This window comes from Periplaneta americana, chromosome 13 (genome assembly GCF_040183065.1).
Source record: "Periplaneta americana isolate PAMFEO1 chromosome 13, P.americana_PAMFEO1_priV1, whole genome shotgun sequence".
NCBI classification, from domain to species: domain Eukaryota; kingdom Metazoa; phylum Arthropoda; class Insecta; order Blattodea; family Blattidae; genus Periplaneta; species Periplaneta americana.
The window spans coordinates 51,772,136-51,798,121 of record NC_091129.1 but is presented as its reverse complement, the minus strand read 5'-3'; the positions used below and the strand labels follow the sequence as shown (position 1 = coordinate 51,798,121).

Here is a 25,986-nt window from a genome sequence, read left to right as displayed (position 1 = left end):
TGAATTAGGTTCAAAAACTCTCTTAACCGACACCATATCCACTCAACTACACCCAGTGTCATTCTTAACTTTTAGTGCATATAAATCCGGCTCTAATAATCACAAACTAGCTTAGACATTCACAAATAGCGGTTCTATCTCTTCATGTGATCACAAGATGAAAGCACACGCTTAAAATAGCACAAGACAAGGGTAAAAAATTCAGTTCTTAAAAGAGAAATGAGTTTTTATATCTTTACCTAGAATTCAACTGAGATACGATGAATCTTAACTAGAGAGGATCACTTTTCAGACACAGCAGATATGATGATAATGATGATGATGATGATGATGATGATGATGATAAGCAACAAAACATCTATAGGGCTACTTTAGATTTTGAGGAAAATTCTGAAGTTTAATACCTAATGTGGGAAACATTTCATGAAATGAGGTCAACACTATTACAATTTATCACATGTATGTACAAGAATACAATGTGTAAACATTGCATCACGCGTACACTCCAGCAGCGTCGTAATAGTGATAGTGGTACTAGTATCAATGACAACAGCAGCAATGACAGTGCCGAGAGGTGAGGTGATAGTATTAGCCAAGGAAAATAGAATAGATTAGTTACTTATCTTTTACCACGAAGTATCATGTAGCTACAACAATGAACTGTTCATTCCAACTCCATATACAACTTCCAAATGTATCGGAGTGACGACATAACCAAGGGTTTGCATTCACACCATCTCTCTAGAGCAGGGTTGGACACCGGGAGCGATTCCAAACTCTAAACAGGAACGCTTAATATTCATCAACGCTGCGCGGTGTTCGGCAGAGAAGAAAGGGGTTGAAGAGAAGATGGTTCCCCATGAGAGAGTAGAATTCGCTCTTGGTACCCAGCCCTTCTCTAGAGATAGCAGTTATGGTTGATGTTGACTCTAGGAGTGAGAAGAGTAACTAATCCATGCAACTGAAGTAAGACAAACAGCTTTACAGATTATAGAACATCATAAATGAAGTTCTGTTGCTTGTTTTTGTTCAGATATTGCTTCATGACGGGGTGTGCAGACAATAGTTCAATGAAGGGCACGCAAAAAAAAAATGAGTGCGGCGGCCAACGTGTAGGGGAAAGGGGAAATAATTAACGGTTACTTTAGAATATCATTAGTATAGACTAATCATGTAATAATATTCATAGGTTTGCTGATAATTAAGTCATTAAACTGGATAAGTGGGAGACTAAGCAGGGCCGTCTTAACGCATTACAAGCCCCAGCAAAGCAAGGTACTGGGCTCTGCCTAAAGAACTATTCACAGGAAAAAAATGTGAATTATCTATAAAATAAACTTACATTCATTGGTACCGCCAACAAAATCAGTGTTTGACATTAAAAAAAACATGATTTATAGAAAATATTAGTTAATACAGGCGTTTGGATTATATAACATGAGGCTTGATCTTGAAAAACAAACATTTCGACATAAAAATGGTACTTGGTAAATCATATTGACGGAGATAGTACAGACGCACGTTATGAAATTACTATGAATTATTTATTACTGATCAAGTGTTAAACACAAACATTTGCAAAATTTCTTTGCAGAGAATTCTTTCTGACCCATCATATCTAATAAGGCTACACTTACCTTTCGTTCCCGTTTTTTCACATGTCTATAACCTGAATTTAGACACTTACTTTTGACTTTCGATTCGTATTCTCTAAATTTGTCTCTAATTTTCTGAATATAGGTTTTTAGAGACTCAGAAATTTCAGGGCGACAAGTATGTTCATATCCTCTGAATGCAGGACCTTACTTGTTTTGTGCACTCTTTTAATAATAATAATACATAAGGAGCACACGAAAGAGTATTAAGTATGTCTTTCGTATATATTGATCTTGTTTCACACATTAGTCACTGTAGTCTCTTATGGATTTTGTTCTTTTTCCACACGTTCGGTCGCACAGTGAGCAAATGCAGTCGTCGTCTGGATGGTGGAATCTTTGTGACCTACATATCTTGTGGTGGAAGCCGTGGATAGCGAGTCTGGTTACCACGTGTCTTTGGTCCTGGCACGTCTCTGTCCATTTCCGGTCCGTCATTGCGCTGTGCACTCTTTTAAGAATGTCATTGCAAAGAATTGTGAGGAAGATCGTTTCCTGATTCTCCATTTTCTCGCCCAATCCTTTTGTCTCTTGCCATGTGTTCACTTCTGCGTTGCACTCAAAAAATTTCATCCCAAGCGTTAATTGCCTCCTATGAATCTGATATAATATTCTGTCTCTATAACATTACAACCAATAAAACGGTAACATTTCTCATGCGAAAGCAGATATGCCAGTTCTCCGTTACATGTAATTTTTCTCCTTTTACCGGGTTAGAGTGAGATTCGAATGTTGAACCGGGTAATAGGAAGATTAGTATTAAATTGTGGTCCGTGCACAGATTTTCATTGGGCCCCTATGTTCGTGAGGGTCCCGGGCAACTGCCCAGTCTGCCCATGCGTTAAGATGGCACTCACTATAAGCGCACTTTATTTACTTTGGCAATGTCATTAATTACACTGAAACCTCCTTCAGCTTCCGCGCTGATAATAAGTGATAGAATAGGGCTACGGGATTTCTTTTTTTTTTTTTTTTTTCTTTTTTTTTCTTTCTTTTTTTTTTCTTTTTTTTTTTTTTTTTGCTATATTTAATGGTAAAGGACATTGTTCTTTCCTAATTAGTTATCCTCCACGAAACCTTGGAAATCATATTATAAAAAATCTCCAACAAGCAGTGAAAAAGCAGCTTAATTCCTATAATATATTCAATTGATTGCCATATTAGAATGTAGAATTGAGCATGATTAAATTAGAAAAGCACGTTCATTTTATTGATTATTTTCCTCGCGAGCTGTTTTAACAAAGTGCTCGCTCGAGCGCTTGCGAGCACCTCACCCCCCAACACACCCCTGGTGTACTGAGTGCTCTTAAACGAGGTGTGATATATTCGCTACTTTCCTTCTCCAGTAAGAAAGTGGTAAGTGCACTTAATTTCTACAAGCACAGTCACATGCTGCAGTTCGGTTGACATTCAAGCTTAGTCATTGACGTGTATCGGTTATCTTTTTTCTCTTATCACCTCTATATCTTTCACAATTCACAAACTCTTACGTGGACGAGAATACGTATTACTCGTCCAAGGAGAGTGAGGGCCTGGGAGATGAGCGTGCCACTTGTTCTGTTTACGAAATATGTGGTCCTGCAGGCGGTACAGTCAGACTATAGAGACAACTGAAACACCAGATACTAACGCAACGTCATATGATGCGATCATGCAACTTATTTATCTGAATATCATGGCAAATTTTTGCTTAGACATAAGAAAAGATCTTGTATCATTACCCATTTATAAATAAATAAAATTTGAAAAGTTAATAATTATTGGTGATAGGCCTATACTTAATTACACATAATTTTAGTTAGCCTACTTGTTATAAACACAATATACAGGGCGACCCATATTTATGTCCAACTTTTTATTCGTTTATCACAAGTAAATGAAATAACATGACAGGATCAAAGTAGAATGAACTAATAGTCCAGTCATTAGGATTGCTTAAAATTCCACCAATACTAAAATTCGTTTTAAGCACCAGCATTTGCTGTACATTTTTCCAGACGTGGCTGAACGTTCTGTATTGCTCCCACAAACATTTCACTTGGCATCCGGCCACACTTCTCTCGTCTGACCATAGAGTGTGTCGCAAAAGGTTAGGTTCACCTTGAATTCATGTTAGTAGAGACACCGCAAACTCCATTCTGATATCACAGTCCTCACATGACAAATTTTACACAAAGTGTGGTTTCCATGGCCACCAATTCATTTCCTTTAGCAACCGCTGGACGGACCCATATGATACACCAGATTACCTGGTACTGTCGAATGGATTTCTTAGGACTTCTCTGGAAGGTTTCAGTAGCGGCTGTTTGACCTCCTCTGTGATCACTGATTTTGGTCGGCCAGCACCTTTCTGTTGCGTTACTGAGCCAGTGCGAATCAAGTTGGCGTGAAGTCTCTTGATGGTCTTGTAGTCCAGCGTCGCATTTCTTCCTTTCGCCATTTTCCTCCATCTCTGCACCATAATTTGGGACTGTCACACCTCCATTCGAGCAGCAATTCATGTTCGATCGTACACAGACAGTCTTGTGGCCATGGTTAATGTTTTAATATTTACACTACATTTTTCTGATTACATTAAATGTTTTGGGCCGTACTGAGAACACAATAAAGTAGTGCAGCTTAGAAGGGGACCCTCGAAGCAGTCAATATCTACGTCAGCGCATTGGTATGAACATTCAGAGCTGTAATGCAACAAGTATTCTTACATCCTTCCCTGAGATCTCTTATTTAGATGAAATTTTCTTTCTTTAATTGATCAATTTATATCAATACACCATATTGTATTTTATTATACTTTGATTCTGTATACATAAAATTTATATAATCAATTAATGAATATGATTTCTTTAATTTATAAATTTATAGTGGGAAGTAATATAAAGTAAAACAAAATTACAGCTTCTTTTGTGCTTTTAATGGTACGGAACACAGTACATTTTAGCGGTAGAATGAGTCACTTAACCGAATTGGTTTCGCTACTACAGTGTAATAATAAATTGGACATAAATATGGGTCGCTCTGTATAACGTTTCGCCGATGCATTTATAATAGTAACAGAAAAAGAGTACAACTATCATTGTCGATATTATACAGTAATTACACTTTGAACATAATTTACTGCAATAATTTATGTTTTTATATATGCACAATAGTTTCTGTCACACCCAGAGCAAAGAAAATTTTATTGGAATATACAAAAAATAACCCATACGGAACCAGTTTGTAATTATGTAGTAAATAATACGAGTAATATGAGCCACTAAAATCATGATTTCAATTAGATTATAATATTATAGAGCGAGTCGATTTGCCTGTTTCATATTAAAAAGTAGAAATACTTAGAGAAAATACTCCAATTAAAAACATTTACCTACCTTTATTGCTTTTGTATAAGAATAACCATTTTCTTTCTATTACAGAACATCTTAACAATACTTTCAGTAACTCGTTAATGCTATTCTTTCATATTTTAGAATGTACAACTGTGGAAAAATTAATCTTCCTTATTAATACAGTGTTGACACCTGTTACTTTAAATACAGACGCATAAAAATCTCAAGTGGTCAACATACCGTAATATTTATCCAGTACATCATATAGTGATAATACTAATATGTCGACATAAACCATTAATACCGAAAAAAAAAATGTTAGAAAATAAGACTTAAGACAAAATGATCTTTTTACTGTATTATGACTTGCATTCCACCCAGACACAAGTCCGTAATGCCAAATGAGAACTTAAGTTTGACTTGAGCCCTATTGACCATGCTCCGACGAATTATGAAAATAAAAAAATAAATACAAATTTTACTTTAGGTAGGTCTATTCGACGATCTTTAGACTCCCTGCGGGTCGGTGAAAAATGTAATCAGAGATCTAGTTTTTTTTTTTTTACTGGTTATAGTAGAGACTACAATACAAGTTTTGTACACCCTTACGTTTTGAATTTCGAATTTTTTTTCGATACGCCCTAGTGTACAAGCCAACTGAAAAAAAAAAACACGAATGTACTCACAGCCACAGCAGATAAACTGTTTAGTTCGCAGAACCGCCGTGTCATCACTCGTCTTCGACGGGTAATAAATATATTGAAAGATATGTACACCTGAGAGGCTGTAAACGGTGGGATAAAATGAAAGAGAAAATTCATTGCACTGAAAAAAACGATCCCAATCCGTGCCGGATATCAATTCTTGTTCCTTTCGTGAGAGAAAGTAATAAAATTGGACCATCAGAAATGAAGATTCCAAATATTTCAACCTAAAACTCTTTTGGATCTAGGTCAGTAGTCGCTGCTGATGTTTTCCAGATAAGCGGCGTCCCAATTTTACAAATGCCACTTTTGAGGAAACGAAAGCTACCAGAAATATATGAGTCGCACCGCATGGCGGAGGCACCAGCAGGTGACAATTCTGATAAGACGATGGCCATCTGTGTAGGTCATTGGCATTCAGACAAATAATTTCATCTCAACCATAAGAATATAAACTGGCTGAAACTGTCACCTGAGGGCAACTCACGAGGTTGTAACTTAAAATAATATTCCCCGTAGTGAACATGTGGGATGCAGGTTCTGTGATAACACTATTATTACTATTATTATTATTATTATTATTATTATTATTATTATTATTATTATTATTATTGTTGTTGTTGTTGTTGTTGTTGTTGTTAGAGCCAGTGGTACTTGTATAATTCGGTCCCGGTCCCCTCTATTAACACGAACAATAGCAATCCTACCTGCCCACTGCCCTGTACCGCAGACATAATCAAGGCTGCGCTTTCTTTCTCTCCTTTGTCACTTAATGTTGTTCACGTGAATGCTCAAAGTCTGTTGTGTCATTTTGACGAATTTTCTTCTATCTTCTCACCTTTAGACATTCACGTTATTCTTATCTCCGAATCTTGGTTACATCCTAATCTTCCTTCCACTCTCGTAAACCTTCCTGGCTATACGCTTTGCCGTAATGACAGAGAGGGCAAGAGAGGCGGAGGGGTGGCTGGTTATATTAGATCCGATTTGCGACCTAAAATTATTCATCATTCTCCAAGCCAGTACTCTGCCAAACCCGAGTTCATGTTCATTGAAATTTGCACCTTATTTACAAAATGTCTAGTGTGTGTCGTATATAAACCCCCACATATATATGACGTAGATGATTTCGAAACAGCCTTACTAAACGTAACGCCGCAATATGAGAACGTTATAATCATGGGTGACTTCAATTCAAACTTACTTGACTTACATTCTAGTACGACTAAAAGACTTAAATCATTCTTTCAGTGCCTTGATATGGTAATCCTACCCCTAGCTCCCACACATCACACGGAAGGTACAGACACATTACTGGACTTGATAATTACTAACAATGCCGACAAAGTACTGACGCATGGACAGTTGCCTGCACCAGGACTATCAGGGCATGATATCATTTATCTATCGTTTAATCTGCAGTGTCCTAAATCGACTCCTAGAGTAATTACTTACAGGGATATCAAAAGAATAGATGATATTGCACTGAAAGAAGACGCTGCGCAACTTCCATGGCACATGATCTGGACATTACGAACTGTAGACGAGAAAGTAGACTTATTCAATACGTTAAAACTTCAACTTTATGACAAACACGCACCATTAAAGACCAAACGTACCAGAAAGACCCCAGCCCCTTGGATGACGACTGAAATACGTAGCCTGATGTCCGAACGCGACTTAGCTTATAGAAAATACACCCGCAACAAAAACGACGAATATTTTAACTCCTATAAACACCTAAGAAATAGAACGACTCAACTAATAAGAAACGCTAAACTGAAATACTCCTACAAACTTATAGAACCCAACACAACCCCTTCCGAATTATGGAAAAATCTGAAGGTTATTGGACTTGGAAGGGCTAGTGAACAAGCAGATATTCCCATCCCACTTGACCGATTGAACGAACACTTTGTAAAGGACCCGACCTTAAACAACACAACGAAACAAGACACAGTTTTGCCTGACTCAGTTCCCCCGACTCGAGACAATTCTATTTTACCGACGTCACTCCTATTGACGTAATGAAAGCCATCCGACGCATCAAGACGAAAGCCCAAGGGCCAGACAACATTAGCATATTACTCATACAGAAAATACAAGACATAGCAATACCTACAATTGCACACATATTCAATAGTTCCTTAATCACTTCAACTTTCCCTAAAATATGGAAGCAAGCTTTCGTTCTTCCTCTTCCAAAAGTCAAAGTTCCCACCGACCCGAACGACTATAGACCAATCAGTATCCTGCCAGCCATATCAAAAGCACTGGAAAGAATCGTACACAGACAAATTACTAACTACATGAACGAACACAAACTATTCGACAAGTATCAGTCAGGTTTCAGAGCTGGACACAACACAAGCACTGCTCTACTTAAAGTGACCGAAGACATTCGTGAAGCAATCGACTCTAATAAAGTAACAATACTAACACTTCTTGACCTTAGCAAAGCTTTCAACTCTGTAAATTTCGACCTGCTCACCCATAAATTGAGAAATCTGCATTTGTCAGAGACTGCTGTGAGTTGGTTCGAATCCTACTTACGGGAAAGACAACAATGTGTTGTATCCGGGAATCGAAGCTCTTCCTGGCTTAACATAACATCAGGTATACCACAGGGTTCGGTACTCGGACCATTGTTGTTCACGATATATGTCAGTGATATTACATCTCATGTAAGGCATTGTAACTATCACTTGTATGCTGACGACCTTCAATGCTACATCTCTTCCCGCTTAGATCGAATAAATTACGCTATAGATAAATTGAACGAAGACATTGACTCGATTGTGACATGGACAAAGAAATTCCATCTTAATATCAATCCTGGAAAGACACAAGCAATCATATTAGGACACAAACGGCAAACCGACGCTGTAAAGCACCTCGACATTTCCCCCGTTAAAGTAAGTACAGTGCATATCCCTTTCAGTTCTTCGGTAAAAAATCTTGGCATTCACATGGATAATAATCTCAACTGGGACATGCAAGTAACAGAAACCTGCAGAAAAGTATATTCTATTATTCATGTGCTAAAAAGGATAAATGTTCATCTTCCCTCTTGCTTAAAAAAGTCCCTTGTGCAGACCCTTGTATTTCCCTATTTTGACTATGCTGACATTTTACTGACTGACCTTTCCAGCGACAACAAAATGAAACTTCAACGTGCTCATAATTTGTGTGTACGTTTTGTAAGCAATGTTCGTAAATATGATCATATTACCCCATCCCTGGAAGCAATAGGTTGGCTTAAACTAGATAAGAAAAGAAATTTACATTCACTTCTCTTTCTCTTCGAAATCTTGAACTCTTCTATTCCTTCGTACCTGTCGTCTCGCTTCACTTACCTTTCTTCCCACCACAATCTGAACACACGCTCTCGCCATGAAACAATACTAACAATACCATCCCATCGCACCTCTTCATACTCATCCTCTTTCACAATAGCCCTGCCAAGACTCTGGAACTCGCTACCTGCTAGCATCAGGGACTGTCGAAATAAAATTCAATTCAAACGCAAACTTACTAGGCACTTGGTCAGTAATTGAGACTCGTTCAGACATGGTTTCTTGTAAATAGTTCTTTTAATCTACCACAAAATATCTCAATATCCGGTAATTTCATCACTATAGAATTTTGTTATTGTAGGTTTAATTTGTAATTTAGTAAATACAAAAATATTCTTTGTTCTTAACTTCTATGATAAAATGTCTAGCTTTCATTAATCAGGTATTCTTGTCGTACTTTAATTTTTATTGTAATTGTAATTGTAAATTTAATATTAATTGTAATCTTATTGTTCATGTTATAGTTGTAATCCCCTGGTAGAGGGGCAAAGAAGGCCTGACGGCCTTATCTCTACCAGGTTAAATAAATAAATCTAATCTAAAATCTAATCTAAAAATTCGAATTTGGAGAACATTGTCACACTCTCACTCATCACTGTGGATGACGTTATAACAGAGCAAACTGAATGGTTCTAAAAATGTCCAAATGCAATTCATAAGAGAAATGTGGGCTATCGTAAATTCACTTCAAATGTAATGGAAATAGAATTAAAATATAACAGCAGACACGATTTTAATATTTCATGAGCGACTAAATTGGAAAGGTAATAGAACAAGAATGATTTCTGGAAGATTCCAGACCAGTTCCGAATTAATCAGCTGAGGGAAAAGAACGTTTAGCAGGATTCGTTAAAAGAAGTATATATTCTGTGGTATATTGTAACAATAATAACTTTTGTATAGGAGCCTATCACTGGATAGGGTTGATTATTATTATTATTATTATTATTATTATTATTATTATTATCACTACTACTACTACTACTTCTACTACTACTACTACTACTACTACTACTACTACTACTACTACTACTATTTTGTAAGATTTCCGTGAAATTTATAAACGTTCATGAGCACAATCAAGTGTAATAGGTATATACTGTCCACAAACCATCAAACTCATGAACATGTCACTGTGCATAAGGGAGCTGTTATCTGCATCAATCTGTGTACTGCGGTGCTTATGTATATTGAAGCAAGTAGTTCTATACGTATTAAATATAAGGGAATTTTAATGTCTTTGACATCTTCCGATTGATTACACTTCTCCATTCTTCCCTATCGCGCCATAAATCATCTTCCAAATCCCTTGTTGTCATCACTGCTGTTATCCCATCTCACCAGGAATTCTTGGTCTTTCCCTCTTTCTTCTTCCTTCTGGTATCCACTCGAATACACTTTGGTAAGTCTGTCTTCATTCATCCTTTGCACATGCCCATACCATCTCAACTGATTTGTTTATATGTCATCCAGAATTGTGTGTTTGACTCCCATTTTTTGCCTAATAACTGCATTCTGCATTTTTAATTTTTTCTCTTCTTAAGGTTCTGGAAGCTCGACGCAAAAAAAATCCACTTCTGCTGCAAATAATTTAGCTTTATTTGTTTCCTTCAAATTTCTGCTTCATAAAGGGTAATAGTTTTAACGATAAATTGTGTTACAATTTTTTTTGTTTTGTTGATGTTATATTCTTACCCTACAGCATTCCATTTAAAGTTGATATAACAAATTTTCTTTGATTATTCCTTTGTTTATTTTCTTCATCACACTTTTATTTTTATTTATTTTAAATCCTGAGTATTCTAATTCATCATAACTCTTATAATGATTTGTCCTCCAATTTATAAATTTTGTATTTTTGTATCTTCAATTAATAAATATTTTGATTTATTAGAATTTACCTTAACTCTCCACATATTATATTGTTCTATTAATTTCCTGACCATATTACTCCATATCTTCTTGATCCTGGGCTATGTCTATTTGGTCATCAGCGACATGAAGAGTTGTAAATAAATTGATCTGAAATCCATCCGTGAGTATTCCCTTCTCCAAACTTGCAATGCTTCAGGTATATACATTTCAAATAAAGTTGGTGATATGCAACAACCTTGACGTAATCCTTTAGTGCAAGCTTGCAGAAGTGGGCGTCAATTATAGCGTACGTCATAAGGCGGAATACGTCACTCATCCCTTCCTTCCACCCTCGCGTCATTGACTTGGTTGGGGAGGGAATTTGTATTCAGTATATGTGTTATGTGATTACGTACGGGTCACAGAGATGTCATTCAACGCCGGTGGAGTGTGGACGGGGAACCAAAAACTTCACCCCTCTCTCGCCAGTTCTGCATCCCTGCTTTAGTGACTGGAAATCATTAGACTGGCAATTGTTTTCCTATTTTAATTTTTGACACTGAATTCAGGTATAAATTGCTTACAACTTGGATATTGTTATTATGACGCTTAATAACGTATCTAGATTATTGTTGTACTCGTCTATTTTCTCTTTAAATTTTGATTACAGATACACTCTTTTTTGCAGATGACACTAGTGTATTTTATATTACTAACTCCATTGAAGAACTGTTTGAAAAGTTTGAGGCAGACATTATTACTCTTGAAAACTGGTTAAGCGCAAATAGGCTGTCTTTGAATTTGAAAGAAAAAAAAACTGTGTATACGATTTTCACTAAACCTTCATTTTATTATATTATTCCGAAATAATTAAAGTGTAATGATTCTGTAATACAAAAAGTTGCATCAGTTAAATTTTTAGGTTTGATTGTTGATGAACATAAGCATATTTTGGCTGTCTGTGAGAAAATTGCTCCAATGCCTGGTATTTTGAAAAGGCTTAAAAGATCTTTGCCCATATCTTGTCTTTTGAATGTCTATTATGCCTTTATCCATTATCGTTTAATGTATATGTCATTTATTTCGGGACATAATAAGAAAACTGCTTTGAGACCTTTACAAATTATTCAACAACTTTTAACCAACTTCCTTTAGAATACAGAATTTTACCAAATTGCCGGTGTTTTAAGAATTGTTTAAAAATATGTTTTTGAGAAGATTATTTATTTTAATTCTCAGTTGATTTATTTATTTCATGGTTTCAAACTTTTTCTTCTTTCTGCCCAAAACTTTATGTTATTATTACTATTTAATACGAGAAAAATTCGTACCGGCACCGGGAATCGAACCCAGGACCTCTTAGCTCTGCGCGCTGAGCGCTCTTTCCAAGTGAGCTATGCTGGGAGACGACAAACGGCGCCGGCCGAACCCCTCTCGTAATGTTTTTTACGGCCTTACTACCTGCATTTGAGACGATATCCGTCATATATGCAGGAGCGCATATTTAAATGACTTTATGGCCATATTCAACATCAGTTTGTCAAAACTGCTAACAGTTAATACATCACATATTCATTATGTATGAGGTCTCGCCCACCTCATTGAATATTACACAACTACTATGAAGTAGCCAATATGTATTATTACTATTTAATACGAGAAAAATTCGTACCGGCACAGGGAATCGAACCCAGGACCTCTCAGCTCTGCGCGCTGAGCGCCCTTTCCATAATGAATATGTGATTTATTAACTGTTAGCAGTTTTCACAAACTGATGTTGAATATAGCCATAAAGTCATTTAAATATGCGCTCCTGCATATATGACGTGTAGCGTCTCAAATGGAGGCAGTAAGGCCGTAAAAAGCATTACGAGAGGGGTTCGGCCCACGCCGTGTGTCGTGTCTCGGCATAGCTCAGTTGGAAAGAGCGCTCAGCGCGCAGAGCTGAGAGGTCCTGGGTTCGATTCCCGATGCCGGTACGAATTTTTCTCGTATTAAATAGTAATAATAGGGTACACATTGGTAATTTCGTGGCAGTGGTTATTTCGTGATACTTTTTATTTGCTCTTTTGTGAACTAACCAATGGTATTACGAGATCCAAATATCCGCCAAGGGATTGCATATGTTTTCCAGTTTCCAGAAACATACAGCTAAGCTTTGTGTGACTATTGTAGCTGCTTCAGTGAGCTTTTATGTTTGGAGAGAGCAAGTTTGCGTCGACTTCTCAGGCGTACAAATTTTGTGAATGTTTGTAATTACATTACAGGCTTATCACTAAAGGTAAGCATGTGATATTTGGTACAAAGATTTATTGTATCTTCATGAAATTTTAGGAAATGGTTTTTGGAATTTTAGATACATCTGCAGTCGCCATATAGGCTTAGCTTTACTGATAGAAATCTTAGCTGTTTGAGGCGAAATTTTAGCATTAAGTGTTACATTTTATACATACTATTTTAAAAATTGTATTACAATAGGAATTTTAGAAATCTGAAGACAAGATGTGATAACAAAAAAGAAAACGGAGACGTAATGGATTCAGTATAGCTTCTGTTTGATTTGTTATCATGCTAAATGTCAATGATAAGTGCTAGATGACTTACTTGCAAGAATTGTGACAGAAGATGGAACATGGCTCCACCATTTTGGACCGGAGATAGAGGCAGACAATGGAGTGGTATCATGCAAATTCACCAAAGAAATAGAAATTCAAAAGTACACCTTCGGCAGGAAACGTTATGGCTACTGTGTTTTTCGATTCAGAAGAACTCTTGCTTGTGGACATCATACCACACGGAACCATCATTAATTCTGACGGGTATGTTGCAACTCTCAAGAAACTTCAAGTTCGACTGAGTCGTGTTCGACGGTATCGGGAGAAGCAGGATGTTCTGCTATTGCACGACAACGCATAGCCATATGTCAGTCACAAGACCACAGACCAGATCAGAAAATTCGGATAGACAACACTGAAACATCCGCCTTACAGTCCTGAACTGGCACCGTGCGATTACCATCTCTTTGGTAAACTGAAGGATCCCTTCGCGGAACGAGGTTAGAAGATGACTCCCTTGTGCACGCTGCTAAAGAGTGACTCAGACGTGTTGGTCCAGACTTTTACCGTGCTGGTCTACAGGCCCTCGTTCCTAGATTACGTAAGGCAGTTTAAAGGTACGGGGATTATGTGGAAAAGTGACATTTTTTTCCTAAAGGATGCATCTACATTCTATGAAAATAGCAAAGCTGTAGGATAAAAATATAATTTTTAAACAGACGTTATGCATTACTTTTGGAGTTACCCTAGTAATATAGGTTATAATAAAGTCCGTAATAAAAGTGTTAACCCTTTCGGGGCAAAGAAGATCCATTTCAATTTCAATTTTTACTTTGATTGCATTCTTATTATGTGTTGATATGTATTTCTATGTTTTCTTGCTATGAATATTAGACGGAATTACTATGTTTGAAGTCTTGTAATAATAAATGAGAATTTCATTTGACTTTAATGAATTTTTCCACAATTCTTCTATCTCTCACGAAATTATCAATGCAATATCACGAAATTACCAAGGTTATCACGAAATAACCAACCTTTCAGCTTAAGTTTTAAAATTGGTTTTTGGCACATATTCAAGAACGTATCCAATCTTTTATGTCTCCAGATTTGTACAGCAAGTTATCGTCTTTTAGATGAAAAAATCGGAATAAGGATATATTTACACATTTGCATATTAAATTAGTTTTCATGAAAATATCACGAAATTACCAATGTTTATCCTACATATTGGCTACTTCATAGTAGTCGTGTAATATTCAGTGAGGTGGGCGAGACCTCATACATAATGAATATGTGACGTACTTTATGTTATCTTACTATTTGTTCTTATTTTGCTTTCTTTCTTTAATGAATTCTTGTGTTGTTGTTTGTTTTTCACAGAGTGTAGTTTCATGACTTTTTCAATTACATTGTACAGCATATGTATGTGTTCTTGTATAGCCCCCACATATGAGTGATACTCGTTGGGGCATACTCAATAAATAAAAAAATGCCGGTGCAGTGTCATTGATTAATCTATTATTATTGTTATTATTATTATAATAATAATAATAATAATAATAATTATTATTATTATTATTATTGTTGTTATTATACATAGTGAATATAGGGGAAGTTTGGCAAATATGGGCACCATAAGGCATTTTACTCTATATCTTGTATTTGAGTAATGATAACAGCTTGAATGCCTAAAACATTTTAGAGTAGGCTATATCTATTTTAAAAGATATAATCCATTCAAATGCTAAATGTATTCTTTTATGTCACATTTACTTATATGTTTTTTACTATAACCTTAAAAGAGTCCATATTATCTGCACTGTAAGGATAATATGGGCACATATGTTGGTAATATGGGCAGTATAGGAGTTATATGCATTTTAAATTTCCAAGCATATATTTAATACAAAATACATGTATTTAATGCTCCTTAAACTAACCATTCATAGAATAAAGTTAATGGAGAAGTAACATAACACTTAGCAAATAAAAAAAAAAAAGTAATAGGCCTATTTAAGTAGACAATGAGACTATATTAAAAATTGATTTAACATATTCAATGACGAAGAAAGGCTACGAAGTATACTTTTAGTAGTGACATGGCGGCCGACATTTTGAACAGCTGCTTTAAACGAATTGAAGAGTACACAGTGTAATGTACAGACCGATTATTTAGTCGTGACAGCTCGGCGACGCGAAAGAGGGAAAGTAATAGGAGTAGTGGGGAGAGCTCCGGAGTAGAGATGAGGGCGAGCGGTCGGTAAAGGAATGCAGTACAGCTTATCAGTACTATAAACATACCGCTCTACCACACGCATGAGAACCGATCGCTCCGAAGGCAAGCGAGTGACTAACCCAAACACCCCTTGGCATAACTAATTGAACTCGCCTCACCCAAGCGCACATCTCCGGCAGCTGTCAGGACTAAATAATCGTACTGTACAGTGAAGTGTTTAACAAACAAGTATGCGTTTTGTTTTAAAGTTTGTTTCATTAATCATGTAATTTTTGTATTGTTTGTATTACAGTTTATGGTATTACAGTACCTAAGTAAGTAGATAACAAATGATGGGGAGTGACAGGCTAAATGGGCTTTAGGGCTTGAGGGGAGTGACAGGCTTGAGGGAGCGTGGCAAGTGACGTCATAGTGGGCGTGGCAAGTGACGTCATGGGCGTGGCTAAAGTATGACGTCATGGAGGGGGTGGGGGGCTTAAATTATGACGTAGGAAAGGGGCGTAACGTCATAAATGGCAATCTAAGAGTTCAAGGTTAAAGTGTGACGTCATGCACACGTGCAGATATGTAATGGCATGACATGTTCATACAAGTTCATACATGTTTATCTCCTCAATGTGGGGGGCTAAAATTATGACGTATAAATGGCAATCTAAGAGTTCAAGGTTAAAGTGTGACGTCATGCGGGTATGTAATGGCATGACATGTTCATACATGTTTATCTCATCAATGTGGGGAGCTGAAAGTATGACGTAAGAAAGGGGCATAACTTAAATTACGTCATAAATGGCAATCTAAGAGTTCAAGGTGAAAGTGTGACGTAATGCACACGTGCAGGTATGTAATTGAAGTTGTGGCATGACATGTTCATATAAGTTTGGGGGGGGTTGAAATAAAGAAGTTCATACATGTTTATCTCCTCAATGCAGATGTAATGTCAGCTATGTGTGCAAATATTATGCTGATTCACGATTGTTCTTGCAGCATCTTATGATATACAAGGGTGGAGGTAGGGAATGACTGGCGGTAGGGTGGAGGTAGGGGGTTTTATGTGACGTCAGAAGTGGGCGTGGTGAACGTCACATGTGGCTTTTCACGAAGGGACGTAACTATAAAAGTGTGACGTCATAAATGGCTATCTGACAAGTTCATACATGTTTGAAAGTCCCATCTGCTATGTGTGCAAATATTATGCTGAATCACTCGCACTGCTATGTATGCAAGGTCACATCCGGCGAGTGTCCAAGAATTAATCTATCACACTTAAACACATACATTCTTTTTCTTAAGATTCTAATGTAATGGTAATTTAATTGATGGGGAATGGGTGTTGGAATGTGGGACATGAATGTATAAAAAATTAATCTAGCACACTTGTAAATTAAGCAGGATGTGGCTAAAGTTGGAAATGGGGGAGGGGGGTTAATAATTTGAAATACACACGGCATAACTTAAAGTGTGACGTCATTCACAAGTGCAGGTTGGGGCGTAACGTAATAATTTGAATTACATATGTTCATACAAGTTTGTATAGTTGAAATACACAAGTTCATACATGTCTGAGATTTCATCTACACAATGATGTGATTACACGTGCAAATATTATGCAATCTCACATCCGGTGATGCAATTGCTGAGTAATAATAAAAGCGTGTTTTTGAAACACCTACAACGTGTCATATTACACAAATATTGCATGATGCAAATAATATACAAGCTGGTAATTCACATCCGGTGAAGACGCAAGTGCTGAATAATGGCCAGCTGTCCAATGGATGTCCTGAAACTGGTTGTACTTTAAGCCAATTGTTGAGTAATTGATAAAAAATATTAAGATTCTAATGTACTGGTAATTGAATTGATAAATAGTAATGGGAAATGGAAATTGGAATGCGGGAATTATTGATGGCGTAAATGGTTGTACTTTAAGCCAATTTATAAAAAAATTAATCTAGCACACTTGTACATTAAACACATACATTCTTCTCTTATTATTCCAATGCAATACATTTTGAAGTAAAATTGAGTGGTTTGTTTAGCGTATTTAATACATTATTACCAACATTCAGAATGTGATATTATTATTTCGTAATACAGTAATTGTAGCAGATAAATCAATGTAGATGTATATGTTGTGTAATGCATAAGTGTGCAAATATTATGCAAGCTTGCTTAATCAGTTCCGGCGACGATGCAATTGCTAAGTAATGATAAAAACATGTTTGTGAAGCACCTGGATGTTATATTACACAAATATTGCATGATGCAAACATCCGGCGATTGTTCTCGCAACGTCTTATGTTACACAAATATTGTATAAGCGCTTTCTGCTATGTGTGCAAATATTATGCAAGGTTGCTAATTTTACATCCGGCGATGAAATTGCTGAGTGATGATAAAAAAAATATTACACTCTATTCGTACGTGGTATTTGATTAAAAACAATCGCAGAACATGGCATTATTATTATTATTATTATTATTATTATTATTAATATTATTATTGTTAGGGTTTTCCAATTTAATACATTTTGAAGTAACATTTATTGGATTGATTAATAATTTAGTACATTTTGAAGTAACATTTATTGGATGTATTTTAAGCCATACATTATTACCGAAGCAGTTCGTAATATAAATATGTGTTATGAGATTGAAATATACAAGTTCATACATGTTTGTAATTACAGTTGAAGTGGGGGGTTTGAAATATACAAGTTCATATATGTTTGTAATTATAGTTGGAGTGGGGGATTTGAAATATACAAGTTCATACATGTTTGTAATTACAGTTGGAGTGGGGGGTTTGAAATATACAAGTTCATACATGTTTGCATGATGAATGGTATAAAAGCTGAGGATATGAAAGCATAATTGAGAGTCATGGATAGCACAATTATGGGAAACGATGTGGCGCTAGCCATTGATAATCCACTAATATTGAAAGAAGAAAGATATAAAGTACCATTTGAGGTAACGTATGCATATTTTCCAGATGTGAGAGATGAGTGGTTAAATGAACCATATGCAATAACAAGCAAATACAATATAATAAATTCTCAGAAAGTATACACTGAGGTGGTAAGAAAAATTTATGGTGCTAATCAGTTACATACGGATTGGTCATTGGTGTTGCCTTGTGGTAATACGGAAATGAGTTTTATAAATGCACCTTCAACACATGAGGACACATATCACCACAATATCTGTTTGGGTAACGGTGAACATCGCATTGAATGCACAGATGCCAAAGAGTCCAGCTTACATGTGTGGCGGGAAGTGTGTGATCCCAGCTGTCTTACTTACAAAGAGGTGAGTACAGTTTATGTTGCTTTTATTAATTATAATATTATGATATATTTAATGGTGATATTTGTTATTTTGTTTTTGTGCAGAAACCAGAGATTGTTGCCAAAGCACCTAAAATGAGATTTTATCGGAAGAGATGTGATGAAACTTGTCCCAACTACAAAGCAGTAAGTTTTTTTCCACCCACATGAAGTATGTCTATATTTGTGTTTCAAAATGGCTATATTTGTGATTGTTTTTGTTTAACAGAAGTCGGAAAGTGTTGAGAAAAGAGGAAAAAGGAGGAAAAACAGATTGTGGCGGGAGACATGCATTGAAACATGCCCCAACTATAAAGCTGTGAGTGTATGTTTTGCGTTCTGATATTGAATGGTGATTATGTAGAGCATATGCATGACTAATTTACATTATTGTTTTCAGAAGACAACTAAAAGAGGAGAAAAGAGGAAACATAGCGCATTGAAGGAGGAGGTGATGGATATTGAAGCCATTGTTCAACAATTGAGTGTATAGAAAATAGAAAATAAATGTGACATTTTCATGGTTGTGATCAAGTGAGATGCAAGGACAAAAGTGGTTGTTAAGACAATATATGTATGTAGTATGCATAATATGAGAATAGTAATAATAAAAAATGAATTTAATGAGTTATTATTTCGAATGAACCTGAATTCCTTGTCATTGGGGATGGGAGAATAACCTCACCTTAAGTCCTTGTCATTGTGGATTATGTCGAAAACGTTGCAATAACGCAACAGCATGACGTTGCAATAACGCAACAGCATGTCGTTGCAATAACGCAACAGCATGTCGTTGCAATAACGCAACAGCATGACGTTGCAATAACGCAACAGCATGTCGTTGCAATAACGCAACAGCATGTCGTTGCAATAACGCAACAGCATGACGTTGCAATAACGCAACATCATGTCGTTGCAATAACGCAACAGCATGTCGTTGCAATAACGCAACAGCATGTCGAAAATCGCATTCGTGTTGTGATAATGCAACATCATGTCGAAAATCGTATTCTTGTTGCGATAATGCAACACCATGTCGAAAAACCTATTCTTGTTGCGATAATGCAACACCATGTCGAAAATCGTATTCTTGTTGCGATAATGCAACACCATGTCGAAAATCGTATTCTTGTTGCGATAATGCAACACCATGTCGAAAATCGCATTCTTGTTGCGATAATGCAACACCATGTCGAAAAACATATTCTTGTTGCGATAATGCAACACCATGTCGAAGTTGCTACATATACGTCGCAAGATTACGATTTTCGACAAGTGGTTGCATATATGTCGCAAGATTACGATTCGACATATCGGTTGGATTGATGAGGGCGGTGTATTGAAATGAAAGCAAATTTATACACAAGCACTGTAGGTTTATTGTGATTAAATCAAAACTGTATAAATTACAACATTATTATTATTTACACACACATTTAAATCAAAACTATATAAATTACAACATTATTATTATTTACACACATTTAAGTCAAAACTATATAAATTAAACATTATTATTATTTACACACATTTAAATCAAAACTATATAAATTACAACATTATTATTATTTACACACACATACACATTTTACTCTTGCACACGCCTTCTTTTACATGGTGGTTCATAAAATCCATACGGCACTCTATTAATCCCATCTTGTAATACAACTCTCTTATCATCAAAAGAATTTAAAGTCACTTTATTTACACACATTGTAAACACATTGTGAAAATATGATCTAATAGCTTTGTTTTTTGTGTAAGTAGTGACATCAGACTCACGACATGTTGCATATTCTTCAAACGTAAGTTCATTCCTAATTATGCTTTTCTTAACCCCCTTCAGTTTCTTAATTTCAAAATCTGAACACTTTAAGGCATACACTTTAGCCTTCAAACCAACAAACTCATCAATATGTGAATTTGGAATTTCATCCTTGAACTTCCCAAGCACACCTTTATTATGTGTTGAAAATAAAATATGATTTGGTGAATACACACTAGTATCCAAATGATCCCGAACATTTTGCAGATCATGATACAAATCATCTGTTTCAATGAGATATATAAAACTATCTGTATCCATATAACACAACTTCAAGTTATCGCCAAACTGATCTTTCATAATGCTATAGTGAAAATTGTACATGTGCACTTTTGAAAGTTCTAAAATACACATACCCACATATAACGCTTTATCAAACAAAATTTGAGTTCGCGCTAAATGAATACCCACCAGGTTTTCAGCATAAATTACTCTGTCAAGAAAGTATGGTTTCGAAATGAGTTTTTTCAGTTTCTCATCGTTTGAAACTAATCTGAAATGCGGGTCTTTTTCGAACATTTTCCATCGTCTTTCCAAATACTGCGTTATTCATAAGCTTGAAAAAGTCTTTTTCAAAGTTATTTTTTGCATTTTTACGCATTTCAGTATTCAAATCAATGTATTGTTTTAACCAATACGATTGCTTGAATTTTATAACACGGTGTATTTTGACAATTTGCAAGCCATTATCCACTGCCTGTTGCAAAAGTTTGTAGTGTGCCACATAGTGTTGTTTGGAATGCAGTGTTGTCAACAATTTTTTATGCTTTCCACCTGGTGGTTTCGCAAACTCAGCACAAAATGATAAATCTCTATGTTTTACAAACAGATGATTTGGATACTCTAGATCGACGTCTAAAATATAACCTATTTCACTATCATCATTTATTGCTTGAAGATCAAAATGATATATTTCCTCATCTGATAGCCATTCATATCCTCCATATGGCAATTTTTGTGACATGGCGAATCCATACAAATTATTCGCATCCACATAGTAAATCGCAGAAGGAGATTTAGAATTACCAAAATTTTCGCTTTTAGGATCATTCGCAACTGCGTGACGAGTCACACATTGACATATTCCACCACGAATCCCTTGCTCAAAAAGTAATAGCATTGTCATGTCCGTAATCAGCTGCAATTCAACACCTGTTAATTTCAACATTGCCGAATATGCAAGTCCTGGTACTGTATAGTAATACATACAATCTAAATCGTATGTTTTCATACACATTTTGCGAAAATTTTCAAACACATCTGTTAAGATGAGGGTGTCGGATTTTAAGTATAAATCTGAATATTCTCCCAGGGTCTGAATATTAAATGCCTCCCACACACATTTTGCATGGTTGTAGTCCTCTTCGGTAATGTGCTCATTATTTAATTTACTGAAAAACTTCTCCTTCGGCGGCAGGCACTTGCCTTCTAATTTATCTGATGTTGTCAAATAATCATAGGGAAAGACACCCTTGTGAGAAACAAGATCAAATTTATCTTTGAACATTTTTTTCGTCTCTGAAAACTTATCATTTGGTAGATTGTCTGCTAATTGTGCTTAACTGGAGGGCATAAACCGAAAAGAATCAAGAAATCGCATTTGCATATAACGTTTTTTTCTGTACGTGCTAGGGACATTTTTAACAAAACTGATGTACTTTTCCTGTGTATTTGGTAGAACTTGAATGGGGTTGTCATCATAGCCCATTCCTTCACAATAAAATGTCCATCATATGATGACAAATTATGTAATACAATAGGAATAAAGTGCTGATGCTGATACCTCAAATTACACTCATTGTGAGCAGCACCGCGAAATTTCCCCGTCAAATGATCATGATCTCGAAATTTATAATTATCAACTGTAAAATTACCCTTTTTGCAAATGTGACATATATTTGCATTCGAGTATGCAACATTTTCTTCACTGGTTAATGGAATCATTTCTTTAATATCCTCAAATAATATTTGCTCAATTTTTTTCGTTTCCATTACCATGTCTTGCACAAAATGCTTTGCCGCATCACACCCCCTGTATAATTTCATATCTGTGTATGCATCCTGACATCCTTAAGGACATAACAATAACTAAACGGTGTATGTTTCTGATATTGCACTGTGTAACTAGAGTCTGGATTCCCATGACAATTCTCAATGGACTCTAGCAAACACTCAAAATCTGCATAAATCACAAATCTCACCTTTTGTGAAAATTGTGGATGATCAAAAGATAGATATTCTTTATTTGGAAATACTGATCTAACATCGCTAAATTGTGAACATACGCTCTCATGATCCTTTAATCTCTCTGCACATGACTTAAACGCATTATACCGAAAATATGCAAAACATCGTTTACAAACGGCGATTTGACATCCAACAGCAGCTGTCAGTTGAGGCTTTACGAGGGTGTTGAAATTTGTTATGCAACAATAGTGTGATGTATTTTCATTACTAATGTACAGCAAACCCCTATGATCTGGTAATTCCCTTTCACACATTCTAAGAGGAAACACATCATAATTCTCATCAAGTGCAAACACATTAATAGAAATGTCATTATGTTTTTCAAATTTTGCAATATCCTTAATTCCCACGGGAAAGTCAATACATCAATCATATTTACATTCCAAATCTGGTCTGTTCACATAGCTAGACATGAAGTTCTTTTCTTTATCGAGAAATTTCGATAGTATACAATACTTTAAACAATAGATATCACTGTTGGCAATGTTTACTAGAGATTTTGAATTCTTGTACCTATGAGGAAGTTCTATATATGCACTTCCTCCCATCAATGGTGTATATTTATTTACTCGCAATTCTAATTTGTGCAATTTGACATAAAACAATCCCGATCCCTTCATGCTACACTCTTCATACTCTTTGAGAATCTTTTCCTTTTGTTTGTTTACAAACTCGTTAATATCTGAATATTGGTATAGCACATCATTCTTACTTTTAAAATTATGAAATATTCTCCCGTTATGAACATTTGCAAACACACATTCAACAAATATGTTAAATTTTAATGCAAGCTGCTCCTTTAAACTTCCCTTTAAAATGTCTTCCATTTCATCAGCGATACAGTCTAGAATATCTTTCAATTCACGATCATGATTTTTCAAATTTAGAGCAATATATGTCTTCAAACGATTTTTGAATGTTCTGTCTGATAACGTAAACACTGATTCGGAACATACTTGGCTTGATTCAGACACTAAGGCTGCTATGGGGGTAGATGAGGCAACCATCCCAGCATCCGCTCCAGAGGTAGATGGTGTAGTCATCTCGACATCCACTCCAGAGGTAGATGGCGTAACCATCTCTGATGTTTCAACCAATGCAGTGTTCATCACAGGTGCAACGTACAGTTTCTCATAAGCTCCTTTGATATCTGTAACCTGATACAATAATCAATCATTAATATTTTCATAAGTATTAAACAAACTCAGTACATCCTCATTGTTTACATACTTACCATATTATGATATTTTACATGCTAGACCATATGTCTTTCCACTTTACCAATTGTTCCACATATTTTACATGTAAATTTGAATGTGTTGTGAGTTTCTTTTTTGTGTCGTGCTAAAATATTTTTTGAAGAATAGTTTTTTGCACAAATTTCACATTTATATCCTATTGCACTATGTTTATCTTTCACACGCCCTGTCAATTTCCATATAAGTGAAAATGTTTTATCACAAATGTCGCATTTATTCTCCATTTTAATGCAGTCTTTCACTCTTAGTAGACTATCAACAGCTAGCGCCACAACGTTTCCCACGACTATGCATCCATGACTCTCAATTATGCTTTTATAATCTCAGATTTTATACCATTACTCAGCAATTGCATTGCCGGATGACAATCAGCAACCTTGCATAATACGAGTATTTGCATCATACAATATTTGTGTAACACGACACGCTGCAGGTGGTCATTATGATGCGTAATCAAAAACATGTTTTTTTATCATTACTCAGCAATTGCATCGTCGCCGGAAATGAGTTACAAACATGTATGAAATTATATATTTCAAACCCCCCACTCCAACTGTAATTACAAACATGTATGAACTTGTATATTTCAATCTCATAACACATATTTATATTGCGAACTGCTTCGGTAATAATGTAGGGCTTAAAATACATCCAATAAATGTTACTTCAAAATGTATTAAATTATTAATCAATCCAATAAATGTTACTTCAAAATGTATTAAATTGGAAAACCCTAATAATAATAATAATAATAATAATAATAATAATAATAATAATAATAATAATAATAATGCCATGTTCTGCGATTGTTTTTTAATCAAATACCACGTACGGATAGAGTGTAATATTTTTTTATCATCACTCAGTAATTTCATCGCCGGATGTAAAATTAGCAACCTTACATAATATTTGCACACATAGCAGAAAGCGCTTATACAATATTTGTGTAACATAAGACGTTGCGAGAACAATCGCCGAATGTTTGCATCATGCAATATTTGTGTAATATAACACCCAGGTGCTTCAAAAACATGTTTTTATCATTACTTAGCAATTGCATCGTCGCCGGAAGTGATTAAGCAAGCTTGCATAATATTTGCACACATAGCAGAAAGCGCTTATACAATATTTGTGTAACATAAGACGTTGCGAGAACAATCGCCGGATGTTTGCATCATGCAATATTTGTGTAATATGACACCCAGGTGCTTCAAAAACATGTTCTTATCATTACTTAGCAATTGCATCGTCGCCGGAAGTGATTAAGCAAGCTTGCATAATATTTGCACACTTATGCATTACACAACATATACATCTACATTGATTTATCTGCTACAATTACTGTATTACGAAATAATAATGTCACATTCTGAATGTTGGTAATAATGTGTTAAATAACCTAAACAAACCACTCAATTTTACTTCTAAATGTATTGCATTGGAATAATAAGAGAAGAATGTATGTGTTTAATGTACAAGTGTGCTAGATTAATTTTTTTATAAATTGGCTTAAAGTACAACCATTTACGCCATCAATAATTCCCGCATTCCAATTTCCATTTCCCATTACTATTTATCAATTCAATTACCAGTACATTAGAATCTTAATATTTTTTATCAATTACTCAACAA

General features: G+C 35.5%; 1 protein-coding gene and 1 long non-coding RNA gene across 3 annotated transcripts in view; both read left to right on the top strand.

Moving 5' to 3' along the window:
• The window catches only part of LOC138711895 (facilitated trehalose transporter Tret1-2 homolog), a 128,216-nt gene that overhangs the window by 41,606 nt on the left and 60,624 nt on the right, over window positions 1-25,986 (top strand). The gene's annotated exons all lie outside the window — the stretch shown is intronic.
• Window positions 18,149-19,641, top strand: LOC138711570 (uncharacterized). The gene is made up of 3 exons (XR_011335390.1): window positions 18,149-19,170; window positions 19,253-19,342; window positions 19,424-19,641. It is a non-coding gene; the product is annotated as an uncharacterized lncRNA (long non-coding RNA).